The sequence below is a fragment of the Callithrix jacchus genome, chromosome 19, assembly GCF_049354715.1.
Source record: "Callithrix jacchus isolate 240 chromosome 19, calJac240_pri, whole genome shotgun sequence".
Taxonomy (NCBI): Eukaryota; Metazoa; Chordata; class Mammalia; order Primates; family Cebidae; genus Callithrix; species Callithrix jacchus.
In genome coordinates this window covers 30,711,557-30,725,593 of record NC_133520.1, presented here as the reverse complement: position 1 = coordinate 30,725,593, position 14,037 = coordinate 30,711,557, and the positions used below count along the sequence as shown (strand labels likewise).

Below are 14,037 nucleotides of genomic sequence, written 5' to 3'. Positions count from 1 at the left end.
TCTTCCTGCTTCAGCCTCCCGAGTAGCTAGAACTGCAGGCATGCACCACCACACCCAGCTACTTTTTATTTTTATTTTTTGAGACAAGGTCTTGCTCTGTCATTCAGGCTGGAATGCAGTGGCATGATCACAGCTCACTGAAGCCCGAAGCCTCAACCTCTGGGTTCAATCTCTGGCCCACCTTGGGTGTGCCACCATGCCTGGCTAATTAAAAATTTTTTTTGTGTGTGGAGTCAAGGTTGTACTATGTTGTCTAGGCTAGTCTTAAACTCCTGGGCTCAAGTGATCCTCCCACCTCAGCCTCCCAAAGTGCTGGGATTACAGGTGTGAGCCACTGCACCTGGCTGGAAACTATAATTTTAAATACCTGCTTTGGGCTTGGCATTCTGACATATTACATGAAATTATGAAGATTAATGATTCAAAGTGATTAATATAAGAGCTACTCAAGAAATGGTAATATTTATTATTGTCTTCTATATCACAACTATAAAAGAGTTTTTTAACAACACATTTCCTATCATTTTCATTTGTGTTTCCTTTTCATTTTCCTTCCCCTCTACTAGTTTAGAATTTACATTATACCAAGTTTTTTAGTATTAGCTAGAAATTTTAACATAAGGACTTCTAACAATCAATACATTTAATTTTTTTTCCCTAGACAATATAAGGACCTTAGAACACTTAAACTCCAATTACTATACTCACCTTCTCATTTTTTTTTCCAGATGGAGTCTCTCTGTCACCAGGCTGGAGTGCAGTGGTGCAATCTTAGCTCACTGCAACCTCCACCTTCAAGAAATTCTCCTGCTTTAGCCTCCCAAGTAGCTAGGATTACAGGTGTGTACCACCACGCCCAGCTAAGTTTTGTATTTTTAGTACAGACGGGGTTTCACCATGTTACCCAGGAGGGTCTGTTCTCCTGACCTCATGATCCGCCCACCTCAGCCTCCCAAAGTGCTGGGATTACAGATGTGAGCCACCTCGCCCTGGTGACTCTTTTTTCAGTGAGAGACTTCTCTACAGCATATGATGCTATTCGACAGTATTTCTTCCTTTCCTTTCTTTCTTTTCCTATTTTATTTATTTATTATTATTATTTATTTATTTATCTTTGAGACTGAGTCTTGCTATGTTGCCCAGGCTGTAGTGCAGTGATGAGATTTCAGCTCACTGCAACCTCTACCACCCAGGTTCAAGCAATTCTCCTGCCTCAGCCTTCCAAGTAGCTGGGAATACAGGTTTGCACCACCACACCTGATTGATTTTTGTATTTTTTGTAGAGACAGGGTTTCTCTTGTTGACCAGGCTGATCTCAAACTCCTGACTTCAGGGGATCCTCCTGCCTCAGCCTCCCAAAGTGCTGGGATTACAGGCATGAGCCACTGTGCCCAACCTCTTTCTTTTTTACATCCCCATGAAGGACTGATATTTGATAGGATTTTACCCACAGTAGAACTTCTTTCAAAATTGGAGTCAATCCTCTCAAACCCTGCAGCTGCTTTATCAACTATATTTGTGTAATATTCGAAATCCTTTGTTATCACTTCAACAATATTTACAGCATCTTCACCAGAAGTAGCTTTCATCTCAAGAAACCACTTTCTTTGCTCATTCATCAAAAACCAACTCTTCATCTGTTCGAGTTTTATCACAAGATGTCAGCAATTCAGTCACATCCTCAGGCTCTACTTCTAATTCTACTGCTCTTGCTATTTCTACCACATCTGCAGTTACTTCCTCCACTGAAATCCTGAGCCCCACAAGGTCAGCCATGAGGGCTGGAATCAGCTTCTTCCAAACTCCTGATTTCCTCCATGAATCATGAATATTCTTTTTCTTACTTTTATTTGTGTTATTATTTTTTTTCCAGACAGGGTCTCATTCTGTCACTCAGGCTGGAGTGCAGTGGCACAATCAGGGCTCACTGCAGCCTCAACCTCTCAGGCCCAAACAATCCTCTCACTTCAACCTCCTTAGTAGCTGAGAGCACAATAGCACACCACCATGCCTGACTAATTGTTTTCATTTTTTGTAGAGACAGGGTCTCCGTGTATTGCCAGGCTGGTCTCAAACTCCTAGGCTCAAGCGATCCTCCTGCCTCAGCCTCCCCAAATGCTGTGATTACAGGCATGAGCCACCATTCCCAGGCCTTGAATGTTCTTAATGGTATCTAACATGGTGGATTCTTTCCAGAGGTTTTCAATTCACTTTGCCCAGATCCATCAGAGAAATCATTGTCTATGGCAGCTACAGCTTTACAAAATACATTTCTTTCTTTTCTTTTTTTTTTTTTTTGAGACGGAGTTTCACTCTTGTTACCCAGGCTGGAGTGCAATGGCGCGATCTCGGCTCACCGCAATCTCCGCCTCCTGGGTTCAGGCAATTCTCCTGCCTCAGCCTCCTGAGTAGCTGGGATTACAGGCACGCGCCACCATGCCCAGCTAATTTTTTGGATTTTTAGTAGAGACGGGGTTTCACCATGTTGACCAGGATGGTCTCGATCTGTTGACCTCGTGATCCACCCGCCTTGGCCTCCCAAAGTGCTGGGATTACAGGCGTGAGCCACGGCGCCCGGCCCCTACAGAATGCATTTCTTAAATGATAAGACTTGAAAGTCAAATTTGTTCCCTGTTCTATGAGCTGCAGAATAGATATAGTGTTAGCAGCATGAAAACAACATCCATCTCCTCGTATGTCTCCATCAGAGCTCTTGGGTGACCAGGTGCACTGTCAATGAGCAGTAGTATTTGTAAAGAAGTAGGTTTCAACAGTGGGCTTAAAATATTTGGTAAACCATGCTATAAATAGATGAACTGTCATCCAAGCTTTGTTGTTTCTTTGACAGACCACAGGCAGAACATTAAGTATCGTTATTAAAGGCCTCCTTGGAGGCCCAGTACGGTGGCTCACGCCTGTAATCCCAACACTTTGGGAGGCCGAGGAGGGTAGATCACTTGAGGTCAGGAGTTTGAGACCAGCCTGGCCAATGTGGTGAAACTCTGTCTCGACTAAAAGAACAAAAATTATCTGGGCGTGGTGGCTGGTGCCTGTCCTCCCAGCTACTCTGGAGGCTGAGGCAGAGAATCACTTGAACCTGGGGGTGCAGCAGTTGCAGTGAGCCAAGATCATGCCACTGCACTCCAGCCTGGGTGACAGAGTGAGACTACATCTCAAAATAAATAAATAAATAATAAATAAAGGCCCTAGAATTCTCAGAGTGGTAAACATTGACTTTAACTTAAAGTCACCAGCTGCACTGGCCCCTACCAAGAGAGTCAGCCTGCTCTTTGAAACTCGGAAGTCAGGCATTGACTTCTCCTCTCTAGCTATGAAAGTCCTAGATGGCATCTTTCTCCAAGAGAAGGCTGTTTTATTTACACTAAAATCTGTTGTTTAACATAGCCACTGTCACCAATTATCTTAGCTAGGTCTTCTGGTTAACTTGCTGTGGTTTCTATGTCAGCACTTGCTGCTCCCACCCATACTTTTATGTTATGGAGACAGCGCCTCTCGTTAAACCTCAAGAACCACGCTCTGCTAGCTTCCAACTCTTCTTCTGCCGCTTCCTCCCCTCTGTCAACTTTCACAGCACTGAAGAGATTAAGGATCTTGCCTTGGTTTAGGCTTCAACTTAAGGGAATGTGGTGGCTGCTCTGATCTTCTAATCAGACCACTTGAACTTACTTCCTGTCAGCAAATAAAGCTGTTTCGCTTTCTTATCATTTGTGCGTTAACTGGAGTAGCGCATTTAATTTCCTTCAAGAACATTTTCTTTTATTCACAACTCGGCCAAGAGTCCTACCTTTGGGCCTATGTCGGCTTTCAACATGACTTCCTCAGTAAGCCTAATCATTTCTAGCCTTTGATTTACACTGAGAGACCTGTGACTCTTTCTTTCACATGAACACTTAGAGGCCATTGCAGGGTTATTCACTGGCCTACTTTCAATATTGTCATGTCTTAGGGAACAGGGAGTCCCCAAGAGAAAGAGAGATGAAGAACAGCTGGTCAGTGGGGCAGTCAGAACATACAGGTTTGTCATTTAAGTTTGGTGTCTTATATGGGCACCATTGGTAGCACCCCAAAACAATTATATTAGTAACACCAAAAAAATCACTGATCATTAATCATTACACATAGAACAATAATGAACAACTTTGAAACATCATGAGAAGTATCAAGATTTGACACAGGGACATGAAATGAGGACACGCTGTTGAAAAAATGACATCGGGCCGGGTGCGGTGGCTCACGCCTGTAATCCCAGCACTTTGGAAGGCAGAGGTGGGCAGATCACAAGGTCAAGACATTGAGACCATCCTGGCCAACATGGTGAAATGCCGTCTCTACTAAAAATACAAAAATTAGCCCAGCATGGTGGCACACACCTGTGGTCCCAGATACTCAGGAGGCTGAGGTGGAAGAATCGCTTGAACCCAGGAGATGGAGGTTGCAGTGAGCCAAGATTGCGCCACTGCATTCCAGCCTGGTGACAGAGCAAGACTCCATCTCAAAAAAAAAAAAAAGAAAAAAGAAAAAATGACATTGATAGACTTGCTCAACACAGGGTTGCCACAAACCTTCAATTTGTTAAAAAAAAAAAAAAAAAAAAAGGTGGTGTTTGACCTATGTCTATAATTTTTCTTCTTCTTCTTCTTTTTTTTTTTGAGAGGGAGTCTCATTCTGTCGGCCAGGCTGGAGTGCAGTGGCCTGATCTAGGCTCACTGCAACCTCTGCCCCCCAGGTTCAAGCAATTCTCCTGCCTCAGCCTCCCGAGTAGCTGGGATTACTGGTGCCTGCCACCATATGCAGCTAATTTTTGTATTTTTAGTAGAGACGGGTTTCACCATCTTGGCCAGGCTGGTCTCTAACTTTTGACCTCGTGATCCACTCACCTTGGTCTCCCAAAGTGCTGGGATTACAGGAGTGAGCCACTGCGCCTGCTGCATCTGGCCAATTTTTCTTCTTATTGAATTATTTCCTTTAGAAGTTGCTTTAGTAGGCCTGGCACAGTGGCTCACACCTGTAGTCCCAGCACTCTGGGACACTGAGGTGGGAGGATCACTTGAGGTCAGGAGTTCAAGACTAGCCTGGTCAACATAGTGAAACCCCATTTCTATTAAAAATACAAAAATTAGCCAGGCGTGTCATCTCAACTACTTGGGAGGCTGAGGCAGGAGAATCGCTTGAACCTGGGAGATGGAGATTGCAGTGAGCTGAGAACGTGCCACTGCACTCCAGCTTGGGGGACAGAGTGAGACCCTGTGTCAAAAAGAAACAAAAAAACAATGAAGTTGCTTTAGTGAAGGAGTCTGTCGGTAGAAACCTCTGTTTCTGTTTGTCTGTAAACGGTATTGTTTTGTCCACATTCTTGAAAGCTGTTTACTGAGGATAGGATTCTGTGTCGGTGGTTATTTTCTAAATACTTTGAAGATATTATTTTACCATCTACTGATCTTTACTGTTGACGCTGAGAAAACAGCTGTCAGTCTAAATGCCACTGTCTTGAAGGGAATTTTGGGGTTTTCTTTTTTCTTTTTTTGCGATGCGGTTTCACCATGTTGGCCAGGTTGGTCTCGAACTACCAACCTCAGGTGATCCGCCCGCCTCGGCCTCCCAAAGTGCTGGGATTACAAGCGTGAGCCACCACGTCCAGCCGTTTGGGGTTTTCTTTAAAACTATTTATCCTTGGTGTTTTCTAGTTTCACTATAACGTGTCAAGGAGTGGCTTTTATTTATCAGTTGATATTCATCAGGTCTCATAAATATGAAGGTCTCATTCAATCAATTCTTGAGCACTGCTTCTTCAGATACTTTTATACTCCTATTCTGTTATGTCCTTCTGGAGCATTAACTGAATGTATGTTGGGATTTTTGTACTCTGTTTCAGGGGTCAGCAAACTATACACGTGGACCAAATCCAGCCTGCCGCCTGTGTTTGTAAATAAAGTTTTGTTAGCACACGGCCATTTACCTATTGCTGATGGTTGTTTTCATACTACACTGGCTGAGCTGACTAGTTATGACAGAGACCACATAGGCCACAAAAGCCTAAAGTATTTGCTATCTAGCTCTTTACAGAAAAAGTTTGCACTTTTTATTCTTTGTGCCTCCACACCTTTCCTGATTTTCCATTTTCATTCTTCAGTCTTTTATATGGTTTTCTATATAATTTCTTCAGAAATATCTTCAAGTTTACTAATTTCATCTTCAGTTTTCATATACTGTTTAATTTATTCATTGACTTTTTTTTTAAAAGAAGGGGTCTCACTATGTTGTGCAGGCTGACCTTGAATTCTTGGGTTCGGGTCATCCTACTGTCTCAGTCTCCTACATAGCTGGGACTATAGGTGCACACCTCATTCACTGACGTTTTAATTTCCTTTATTCTATTTTTCATTTCTAGAAGTTCTCTTTGGTTTCTTTGTCACATCTGCCTGGTTAATTGAGTTTCCTGATCCTCTTTATTCTTTAAATACCCTCTTATTCCTTTTAACATATTACATATAAAACATATATATTAACATATTAAATATATATGCATATATTTCCCCTTGGACCATCTAAGTCCTATAAAGAAAAAAATTAAAAATGTAAATGTATCTATTTTTTTCTACGTCAGATAACTTGAATACCTGCAGTTTCTATAAGTCTGACCTGTAAAATGTTCTTTCTGTTGCACGAGTTCATTGGCAATCAGGGTAAAGCACACTAAGAACAATGAGAGATGCTATTTACACCATTCAGTTGGAAAAATATAAAATCCTGGGGATACCAAACACTCAACGGTATCTCTTACACTTCACTGGTAGGGGCAAAAACGTCTATGAACATATTGGGAAACAATATGTCACTATCTTGTAAAGTTGACTATTCACATACAAACACCTAGCAATTGTCCTCCAAGAGCGACACCTAGGAGAGACTTGCACATGTACATCAGGAGAAATGAACAGGAATGTTTGGGTAGCATTGTTCTTACTAGTGAAAAAGTGATATCAGATAAAACAATTTATACAACAACCCCCTGTGACATGAGTTTACACCTATATAACAAACTCATACATGTACCCTCGAGCCTAAAATAAATATTAAAAAAATAATAAAGCTGCTATATACACGTATCTACAAAAATAGAAAAAGAGTGATATCTTCACCAATGAGATATTATATAGTAGTGAAAATGAATGAGCTACACTTGACAGGGATAAATATTTAGTATTATTATAAGATTGAATGAAATAAATAAATCCCAGAAGGCAGGCTGTACACTATGTGTGTATGTGCATGTGCATATACATGTGCATGCACATATGAGCCCCTGTCTCTAAAATATTTGTGTTCATATATTTGTTTTATTTATTTCTTTATTTATTTTGAGACAGAGTTTTTCACTCTTGTTACCCAGGCTGGAGTGCAATGGTTCAATCTTGGCTCACTGCAACCTCCGCCTCCTGGGTTCAGGCAATTCTCCTGCCTCAGCCTCCTGAGTAGCTGGGATTACAGGCACGCGCCACCATGCTTAGCTAATTTTTTGTATTTTTAGTAGAGACGGGGTTTCACCATGTTGACCAGGATGGTCTCGATCTCTTGACCTCGTGATCCAGCCGCCTCGGCCTCCCAGGTAAAAGCATATAAAGCAAGTACAAACAATATGTTTCTTTAAGCACGCATATGTTTACCAGGAGAATGGTGAATGCAACATTACCAGGCAGGACAGTGGCTGGGGGGTGGTAGTGAGGTGGAAGGACAGGTTAGGAAAGGCTCATAGGTGGATGCAAATAAACGACAGTGATCTCATTTTTTGGGTGGCGGATTCAAGTGTGTTCATTAGGTTAATAAAAGGCATTAATAGCATATAGAAATAAGTAGTAACAGAGAGGCATGCATAAACCATTCAAGAAAATGTCATAAACTGTAGATTTTGATTCATCCAATGTTGTACATCTGAGAAATAAACAAGAGATGAAACCAGAAATGAAAGGCAGAGATAGAGAGAAGAAAAAAAAGGGTTCCTATTTCTACAAGCAACATTTTTAACCTGTATGATCAAAGACAGCCATGGAACCACGTAAAAGTATCAAGACTCTTAAACAAGAACTTTTGTTGACAATTTCATGGTCTAAAACAGCCATTTAACAACAAGGTCAAGGCCAGGCACAGTGGCTCATGCCTGTAATCCCAGCACTTCGGGAGGCCGAGGCAGCTGGATCGCTGGAGCCCAGGAACTAAGAGAGCCGCCTGGGAAACAGAGTGAGACCCCATCTCTACAAAACCACAACACAAAACAACAACAACAAAAATAGTCAATGTACTGCATCTGACGTTATTAGCCTAATAAGAAAACATCAATCAACTTAAAAACCGGCTTTTTGGTGTTGGTAGAGGGAGGAGGGGGATACGAGTGCGAGTACAGTGAAGGGCAGAGGTGCTCATCTGCATTTACTGCTCCAAGGACAGGCGGCCTGGGAACTGACCCGTGCGGGTCCTCCGCGGCCGGCACGCAGAGCCTCCAACCAGCGAGTCCCGGGGGTGCGGCAGCCTGGCCGCCGTCACCTGCCCCAGCCAGCCCTTGTCCCTGCCCGCCCTCGCCCCGGGCCGGCCGAGTTCAGACCTGCAGCTCCTCGCCCTCCGCGCGGCGCGATTCAGAAGCGGCGCCCGGCTCAGCGGACTCCCAGCGCGGCCCGGGAGCAGCTGGGGAAACAAATGCCTTACTTAGCCCTTGAGGCCTGGCTCAGCACAGAAGCCCCAAATAAGGCGGGCCGACTCCACCCCGGCAGCAGCGATTGCTGAAGGGGCCGGTGACTCACTCGACCTAGCCAGCCAAGCACCTCTCCCTCCCCCTCGCTCGGGACCCCGGTCTAGTCCCCCACCACACCGCACCACACCCCGGGGAACACGCCAGCGGAACCCTCCCAGTTCTCACCCCGCCCCTCACCTGGCCTCCCCGAAACCAAACTCTGTGGCTCAGCCGACTTCTCAGCACCGCTTCCCCTGGAGAGCCCCGGTCTGAGAGCTGCCAAAACCCGGGGGAACAGGGCCTCGCTCCAAGCTTTACACGGCAGGCATGCCTGATAAATGTCTATTGATCAATGCATGCAATTATGTCAGAGGACAAGGGCAAAAACTGGGCTGGTTCTGGGATGTGCGCGTGGAAGCTCCTCTGTTTATCTCACCGTGGAAGGGAAGGCTGGAGTAAATCGGAGCTGCTTCAACACAGGCTATTAGAGCCTCTACAAGTGAGTGTTCTCATTAGTCTTCAGCAGCTCTGGAAGAAGGGGAGGTAACCTGGAGCACACCCCATTTAGCATATGGGGACCCTGGGCCCCAGAGTGTAGACTGTGACATGCTTGGCCGGGTGCAGGTGGGGACTGTGGAGTTTCCGTGACCTCAATTTTTCTGGTCTGTAAAGTACAGCACTTGGTTGTTTTTGTTTTTTAGACAGCGTCTCTGTTGCCCAGGCTGGAGTGCAGTGGGATGACAAGGCTCACCGCACACCTTCCTGGGCTCAGTGATCCTCCCACCTCAGCCTCCTGAGTGACTGGGACTACAGGTGTGCATCACCATGCCTGCCTAGTTTTTGTATTATTATTATTATTATGTTGGTAGAGATGGGTTTTCCCATGTTACTCAGGCTGGTCTTGAACTCCTGGGCTCAAGCTATCCTCAGCCTCCCAAAGAACTGGGATTACAGGCAGGAGCCACCACGCCCAGTCTAAAGTACAGCACTTTTAACTTTTCAAAGTGCTTCTATTTAGATTTCATGCTCTCTCCCTAGATTATCACAACTATTTTTTGTGGATAGGAACAAATGAGAAAAGTGAGGCTCAGAGGTTAAGTGACTTGCTCAAGGTCACACTGCTACTGGCTTGGCCAAGAGTGGAAATAAATTAAGGGATTCTTTTTAATGTTCCCAGATTTTTCACCCACTTTGAACACATCATTCACACTTGCTGGAACTCACTCTCTCATTCTACAGCATGGAGAGAAGCCACTCTACTCAAGAAAGAGGACTTCAGTTTTATAGGAGCTAGAGAAATGAATGGTCTCCCCAACCTAAGGAGAGTAAGGAGGGACTTTCCCATTCAAAAATCTCCATAAATACAAATACGTATATTTGTAGGCACTCTATGGTATACAATGCACTTTCACATCCATTATATCGAGTGATTCCTATCACTTCCCTTACCCTGTAAGGTATTCAAGAGGATGTTATCTGATATTTTAAGGAGAGGGAAAAGGCTGCAGCAGGTAAGTGGCGTGCTCAACAATAACATCCCGTTTCCTTCCTGTGAGTTGCATTGCATTGGTTACCCCTGAGGCTCTCAGATAACCGATGTAATGATGAACTCTCTATACTCATAATGGAAACCCAAAGCTTCTCTCTCCATTTTTCTCATCTCTGTCCTCAAGATGTCCAGGTAGGAGGAGGGCAGAGAGGTGAAATCTTGGCATGGGTCGGGGACAAACTACCAGCACAAAGTAGCTCTAGGCTTTCCCAGAGTCATATGGCAAAAGGTGGTACCAGCTCATGGATGAACCCAAGACTCCATGTCCTGGCCTTGGGTCCTGCCCTGAACATGTGCCTTGGACAAGCCTGTATTTGTCATGGAAGCCACCAGGACTCTATCACTCTTGAATTTGTGACAGCCAGTTGGTACAACCTCCAAGAGGCTGACATCTCAGGCTGTCATTCCGAAGCTGTCTAACTGCCAAGGGGTGTCAAGTGGCCTACCACAGCACAGGGACTTTCCCATCCAGTGTCCCTCATAGACACTAGACATGGTCTTTGTCCCCAGCCCCACAGTTGCTAATTATCTTTTGGCTGGTGACAGCCTCCAGATCTTCCTTTCTCTCTGTCCCTTCTTGCTCTATTCTTGGATTTTTTTTAAACGCGTTTCTTTAAAAATATAGCTGCAGATAAAATATACTTAGCTTCTCTTTCACACATATACATTTAAGAAAATGAAGTCAGGAACTCTTTATGGTTCTCTCCAATCACAGGCCAGGATGAGAACCCAAACCACAGGAGGAGCCAGCCTCTCCGCCATGAATGAGTAATCCCACTCACAGGTTTATAGGGTATAGGGGGCTTTATTTAGGGTGTTCCACATCTTCTTCCAGAAAGCCTGGCCTTTAGCTGAGCCTGTGTAAAAGCCACTTTATATTTTGACTCCCACTTCAAACACAACTTGGCCTGCTCATCTTCTCACACCTTCATGTGGGATCCAGACACACAGAGGAAGGTACTTCCCCAAGGCGATCCAAGAGTTCCAAGCCTTCACCGCTCTCTGATTTGTCATCCCAGGTTCAGACCCTGTGCACCACCCAGGCTGGCTCCAGGCAGTCAGCTTCCAAAGCAAAGGCTATGGCCATCAGCACTTTTTTTTTCCTAATCATTTATTTGTATATTTAAATTTTTTGAGACGGAGTTTCACTCTGCTGCCCGGGCTGGAGCACAGTGGCACAATCTTGGCTCTCAGCAGCCTCAACCTCCTGGACTCAAGCAAGCCTCCCACCTCAGCCTCCTGAGTAGCTGGGACCACAGACATGCACTACCATGCTCAGCTAATTTTCATATGTTTTGTAGAAATGGGGTCTGACTATGTTGCCCAGGCTGGTCTCAAACTGGGTTTAAGCAGTTCTCCTGCTTTGGCCTACCAAAGTGTTGGGATTATAGGCATGAGCCACTGTGTCCAGCTGTATTTTTGTTTGTTTGTTTGTTTTTCTGTTTTCTGTTTTTACAGAGAGGAGCTCTTGCTCTGTTGCCCAGGCTGGAGCTCAGAGGTGCAATCATGGCTCACTGCAGCCTCAAAGCCCTGGACTCAAGGGGTCCTCCTGACTCAGCCTCCTGAGTAGCTGGGACTACAGGTGTGCATCACCATGCCTGGCTAATTTTTTTTTTTTTTTTAAGTGATGGAGTCTCACTAAATTGCCCAGGCTGGTCTTAAAACCCTAGACTCAAGCCTCAGCCTCCCAAAGTGCTGGGATTACAGGTATGAGCCACCATGCCTGGTTCATCAGCTTCTTTATTTCTCTTCTAATTATCTTTGCCTCCGGTTGCCTGCTATCACTGGATTCCGCTAGACTATGTTTGGGACTGACTTGTGACCAATTCTTTATGATGTGGGAAAATGTTCACGATCTAGTATTGGGTAGGAAAAAAATTAAATCAAAATCTCATTATGCAATGTGTTCCTAATTTTGTTTTAAAAATTTATATACTTACCCATGTATATAAAAGACTAAAAGAGACTACACCAAAATGCTAGCAGTTATGTCTGGACTTGTGGAAGTTTTAGTTTTCTCTTCATGTTTTTCTGAATATTCCAGATTTCTAGGATGATCCTGTGTAGAAGCAGTACATAGCTCAGACTCTTCTTTTTTTAAATTTTTATTTATTTATTTTTAATTTTTTAAAAAACTGAGACAGAGTCTTGTTCTGTTGCCAGGCACCAGGCTGGTGTGCAGTGGTGCAATCCTGGCTCACTGCAATCTCCACCTCCTGGGTTCAAGCAATTCTCCTGCCTCAGCCTCCCGGGTAGCTAGGACTACAGATGTGAGTCACCATACCCAGCTAATTTTTACATTTTTTAGTAGAGATGGGTTTCACCATCTTGGCCAGGATGGTCTCGATCTCTTGACCTCGTGATCCGAGCGCCTCGGCCTCCCAAAGTGCTGAGATTATAGGCATGAGTCACCGCTCCAGGACTATTTTTATTTTTTAGAGATGGGCTCTTGTTATATCACCCAGGCTGGACTCAAACTCCTGGACTCAAGCAATTCTTCTGCTTCAACCTCTCAAGGTGCTGGACTACAGGCACGTGCCACCACACACTTGGACTCTGAAGTTTGAGAGCCATGGTTTGAATACCGCATCTACTACTTGGTAGCTGTGGGAACTTGGATGAAAGTATTTTATCTCTCTGAGCCTTGGTTTCTTTTTTTGAAAGGGAAGACAGAAATGATTCCTTCCTTATTAGGGTTGTCATGAGAGAATGAGGTCATGCAGTTTTAACATTTGTCTTGGTCTGACAAGTGCTCAGTATATGTGAGATGCTTTTTACGTATTACTTTTATATGCAGGAAAAAAGTAAATATTCTTAAAAAATAACCACTTTGCGCCACTGCGGTGGCTCATGCCTGTACTTTGGGAGGCTGAGGTGGGCAGATCATCTGAGGTCGGGAGTTCAAGACCAGCCTGACCAACATGGAGAAACCCCCTCTCTACTAAAAATACAAAATTAGCCGAGAGTGGTGGCATCTGCCTGTAATCCCAGCTACTCAGGAGGCTGAGACAGGAGAATCACTTGAACCCAGGGGGTGGAGGCTGCGGTGAGCTGAGATCACGCCATTGCACTCCAGCCTGGGCAACAAGAGCGAAACTCTGTCTCAAAAAAATTAATAATAATAATAATAACCCCCTTGCTAAAAATTTGCCATTTGGATTCAAGTACACCAAGAAAACAACCCTCCTGGAAACGTGGTGTCTCTAAAAGTGACTGAAACAAGAATGACCATACAATAAGGCAGGTTTGACCTCGTCAGCGTTCCTATGAAAGGGAATAGAAGGTGGGAAGGGTGTCCAATGAGGAGTGATGACTGAAGTTGATGAAACAAAATATAGATGCTTTTTAAATGCAAAAAAAAAAACTCACAAAACTAGCTGTGATCTGTATAAGATCACAGAATAATTGATTGAGCTAGAAAGCAACAAGCAGAAGAAAAGCATATAACCCAGAAAGTCGGAAGAGTCTGTGAGTTGGGTAAGCAGGAATGCTCTTCCTGGCTAGGGCATTAGAGAGGCCATGTTGCCTAGGACCCAGGCAGGATGACAGCAGCTGAGTCAGAAACAGCCCTGGCTTAAACTGGGGCAGAAGTTAGGCTCCATTTAGACAAAGGATTTTGAGGATTGGGACTATGAATTCGGCCAGCCTGGGGAGCTCTGAAATAGCACCAGGTACAGGAGATAAGCTGAGCAAGTTAGAGAATGTGAACTTTACTAATGTAAATATAGCTGAGAGCCTGATCTCC

General features: G+C 44.3%; 1 protein-coding gene across 15 annotated transcripts in view; it reads right to left on the bottom strand.

The window, feature by feature from the left end:
* ATP2B4 (ATPase plasma membrane Ca2+ transporting 4) overlaps positions 1 to 14,037 on the bottom strand; it is a 120,679-nt gene that overhangs the window by 87,946 nt on the left and 18,696 nt on the right. For 4 of the 15 annotated variants that reach the window (XM_078356869.1, XM_035281130.3, XM_078356871.1 and 1 more), the window contains exon 1: positions 8,942 to 8,999. The exons of 7 other annotated variants lie outside the window; for them this stretch is intronic. The gene's annotated coding sequence lies outside the window, so the exon portion shown is untranslated. Of the gene's footprint in view, positions 1 to 8,617; positions 8,698 to 8,941; positions 9,000 to 14,037 lie in introns of those variants that run through there. 4 more of the 15 variants (XM_078356864.1, XM_078356870.1, XM_078356866.1 and 1 more) reach the window with 2 other exon arrangements.